Here is a 4,492-nt window from a genome sequence, read left to right on the forward strand (position 1 = left end):
CTCAAAAATGTGTTAATTGAAAACAATATGGGTGGGTGCCTGTGGTCCGGTAGTTTGAAGAGCAGCTTGAACACTGGCCACAAYTACAAGTTTGATATCTTGTAGGGAAGCATTTGCAGAGTTAGCAGCATTAGCAGTGTTAGCCGAGTTAGCGTTGTTTGCATTTGTCTCCGAATGATGACACCATAACAAAAGCTGCTCACCGACRGCAAAGGCTGCGTTCCATTCTGAAATACCTAAACTTAAACCTCCACATTTAACCATAGCTGACCAGTTCTCCAAATACCACTTTGTGACTTAATCCTTGGGTGATGGCTCACATTTACATTTTTATTCTTTTGCTGTGAATCATAAAAACCACAAAGGACTTTGTCTCAGGTAGTCTGGGTGTAATGTTAGCGGCTGGCCTGCTCTGCCACTGTGAACCTCGTAGAAGCGGATCAGATGTTATCTCTTCACTTTTGTGAGCTGGAAAGCACCACAGAGCGTAGTCTACCATAGTGGCAGCAGGTCTCATTTTGTCCTGCACACTCAGCTCAGCTTGATGTTTGTAAGAATAAAACTGTTTTAATAGATCTGGATGACAAACTGTCCCACAGGCTGCTGCTCGTTTTTACTTTACCAGCTGCAACTCTGGCATTTCTCCTCTAACAAGCTCCCATGAAGCAGAGTTCGCTGTGAGCTCTTAAATGTTTTCTTTTCCTCCCACAGCTTTGGTTTTATATCTAAATGACAAACCCCTGTAGTGTTAGAAGAGCTTCTGCTAACTTGTTGGATTTTTTTTATTATTATTCTTGCACAACATGGGTATAAATATCCCAACTGTGCAGCTGCAGCCTGGTCAGCATCTTGTTACTGAGTGTCGGTAGTTGTTCTGGGCAGGGTGTTTTTTTTTTTTTGTGAGCCTCGGTGCTGGCTGCTGTGAAGCGCTGATCCAGTCCAGCACACTTCAGAACAATTGGACAGCCGTGGAACAGGGCTCACTGTTTTGACAAGCCGCTGCCTGCAGTGTCACAGCACATTACTCTCCCATTAGGTGGTCAGAAAGGAGCAATATCGGTTTCCTTGGACCTGGGTGGGGGTGGGTGTCACTACTTGCAGAAGAGTAGGAATAAAACCATCATTAGTAGCCGTGTGCACAGGGTTAAAGGCTGTTAGCTTTACCGCTGAGAGAGTTGAAGCCATTCCCAAAAGAAACAGGTCACAAAGACAGACAATCATGCACACTGACACCCACAACCCGTTTGCAAACCCTTATTGAACTAACTGGGAGAACATCCACTCCGAAGCGAAGCTTTACACAGAAAGGTGTACCGGAGAGTCTTCTTTACGTGAACCAGTGGTGCAAACCGCTGCACCTCCTCGCTTGCCGCTCAGACGCTCAACCTAATCCCTGTCAGCCGAAGAYGCCACGTTCTGCCGATGAGCCAGCACAGTCGCTTGCAACAAAACGCYACGTTTCTCGAGGAGAGATAAATGGCTTTCCCACAGGGGGTTCATAAAGCTGAGTCATCAGTGACCCCGTAAAATTATTTTTAACATCAGGAGGCAGAGTGTGATGCCGCCAGTCCTGGAAGCAGGTTGGAAGGCTAAGAGGTCGGGGGGCTTTTAAAACTCTCAGCACCGAGTGCTGTTGAATACAGATCACCTCTTGAATGAAAATCCTATGAATAACATCTTTCCTGCAATGTTTGGATGAAAAAAGGGAGCAGCTTACAGAGCCTCACTCCAAGCCATTATAGCTTTGAAGAAGCCAAAATCTTTTAACCTGAATTTGTTCAAGCGTCGATAGAACCATCATTGATTATTGTGGAACAAACACTCATTCCGTGTTTGTAATGACACTTGTGCTCACAMAATTCATTTGCTTTCGAAATAATAAATCACCAAGAGACTTGCACTCTATGAAGTACACTGGAGTCTCAGGCATTATGTTTTCATTCACTGCACTCAAACAGCTGTAGTGTTAAAACGGATGGTAAACTCAGAGCCAAACAGTAAAAATGTGRAAGTTGTTTCCAAATCCCAGTTTTATTGCTCTTCCAGCTGTCTTTAGATATATTGTGTTTTCTTGGCTTCCAACGATGTCAGGCATGACCTTCAACAAACTGGAGCTTATGAATATAACAGGAGAGTGCTGCAGATGCTCCCAGTCAAGACTTTATCTTTTTTTTTTCTCCCTCAGATCAGCTTCACTTGAGGTGTTTGGTCTCCTTGTGTTTGGCCTCGGTGCTGTCTCTCATCATTACAGTCATCCTCCGGCAGAGTTGATGAGGAGCTGCGGGTGTGGAGAGTTACTGCTGGACTACAGGGAGTTTGGCTCAAGCTGGCAAACATCCCTTAAAGCTTTATGATCACTTTACTGCAACTAATTTATTCTATTTATAAAAAAAACTAACTGCACACTTCATGTACATGATAAAGGTGGCTAAAAGACACACAAAAAGTTTACTGGTGGAACACTTTGTCTAGACTGAAATATCTCGTCAGCTATCAGTTGAAAATTGGCGTGGACAATCAAAAAAAAAMCCAAAGATGAAAAATGGTTTCAGAGTTCCACCTTATGCTTTAAGACAAACGTTTCTCTTTCCCTCAGGTTGAAATAAAAATTAGCTGTTTCTCAAACTTTTAAATATCTAGGCAGTTTTTTTTATTAACTTTAATTGAATTAGGCAAAGCCCACCGAGATCACAGATTCCTGTTGAAAAGGAGGCCTGGACCTGGAGGCTGGCTAACGTGTATGTTTTTGTTCTGTGGGAGGAAACTGGAGAAAACTCATGCAAACSCCACACAGAAAGGCCCCAGCTCCGAACCGGAGATCAAACCCAGGACCTTCCAACACTAACCATTGAGCCGTCATGTTGCCCTTTTCAAGTTTATATTTGAATTAATTTAAGACTCAGCTTGTTGTACTGATATTTTAGACTCACATATTATTTGTGTGGTTTTGTGAAAAAGCTATAAACAATACTGAAGATATCTCTTTAAAACAGCTTCAACTTGGAGAAATATAGTTTGATTCTGACTGAAATCATGAGCTAACGGCTAATCCAAATGGAGCCAAGAATTTAGAAATATGCCGTCTGCTCTAATCTCAAATGTTTCATAGCTGTTTATGCAAAAGGCTTGCTTTTAAACCTTTGCATTGCTGTCAAATTTGCATTATGCAGTTATTTATAAAGAATTTCATGGTTATTTGCAAGTGCCAATGGCAGTAGCAGAAGCTAGCTGCAGCCTGGCAACATTTTTGCTTGAATAAGCTTGCAATGGAAAACTGACATAATGAAAAGGGTTTTTTAATCTATTTTGCAACAATCCTTTATAATATGTGTCAAGTTGTATGTATTGTCTGTAAATTATAGAGATTTTGTCCCTATTTTGCGGGTATACGGACATATAGAGAAATCTCATGGATTTTTTTATAATCTCACAGATCTTTTCAAAAATTGCTTCAAATTTATTTTATGTCTCAGAGCTTGTAAGACAAATGAAAAAGAAAAAAATTAACCTGCTCTGATGCATAGMAATAARTTCTCCACCTCTCCCCGTCCTCCTTTCCCTGCTCCTCTGCAGTGCAGGCGCCGTTATCTCCACCGCTTGTTCTCTTTACCTGCGGCCGTCAGTCTGCTAATACAAATTTTTTTCGTGTGTATGAAAATTATATATTTTTGAGGGTCAAGATGCAGATAAATGTGCAATGGGGTTGACATGTATGTTTTAGTGTTTTGGCGCCACAGACAAAYTGTTAGTGTGTCAAATCAATCAGAATTAAACTGAGGTTGCTCAAATCTACAACAGGTAAGATATTAATTGTTCACAACCTTTCCACAGAAACCAACTTCAAAAGAACTGAACTATTCCTTTACGTTTCTCCACCTTTCAACTTCTTGTTCTTTTACATGGCCGTGCACGCACATATTCATCACTGTCACCAGCAGCCTTCATTTCTCTGTTTAYTTTCTAAACAACTTACAGCTCTGTTGGCTGGAGGGGTCGTACCTGTTTGCCAAAGGGATCAGTGAGATATTCTTGAGAGCCTGATGATATTGTTTGTCCTTGTCAGACTTCCTCCATTTATTATTTGTTCATGCAAGTCCCGCTTTGATGGATGTGGCTTTCTGAAGTTAAGCATCAGTGACTCGTCGTGTTAGAGAGATGCCTGTTTTTCCTGCAAGTCTTTGGAATATTAAGTTTTGTTTTATGGACTTTAAGAACTTTATGTGGGGATTAAAATCAGGCTGTAGGAATTCTGCTGTGTCATGGCTGGAGTACGCCCACTTGGCTCACCTTTGTCATTTTGTTGAGTGAGTTTGCAGATGTAGGTGTGTGTGTGTGTGTGTGTGTGTGTGAGAGTTTGTGTGATTTCCTGGGCGCAGACAAACCTCACCTCCCCCCCACCTTTAACTCACCCTTTCAATTGTTTTAAGCATCTGGTGAAAACCAATGTGACTCCTCCCAATCAGGGTTTTAAGTAAGCATTGTATGAATATTA

This window comes from Austrofundulus limnaeus, unplaced genomic scaffold (assembly GCF_001266775.1).
Source record: "Austrofundulus limnaeus strain Quisiro unplaced genomic scaffold, Austrofundulus_limnaeus-1.0 Scaffold1680, whole genome shotgun sequence".
Lineage (NCBI taxonomy): Eukaryota > Metazoa > Chordata > Actinopteri > Cyprinodontiformes > Rivulidae > Austrofundulus > Austrofundulus limnaeus.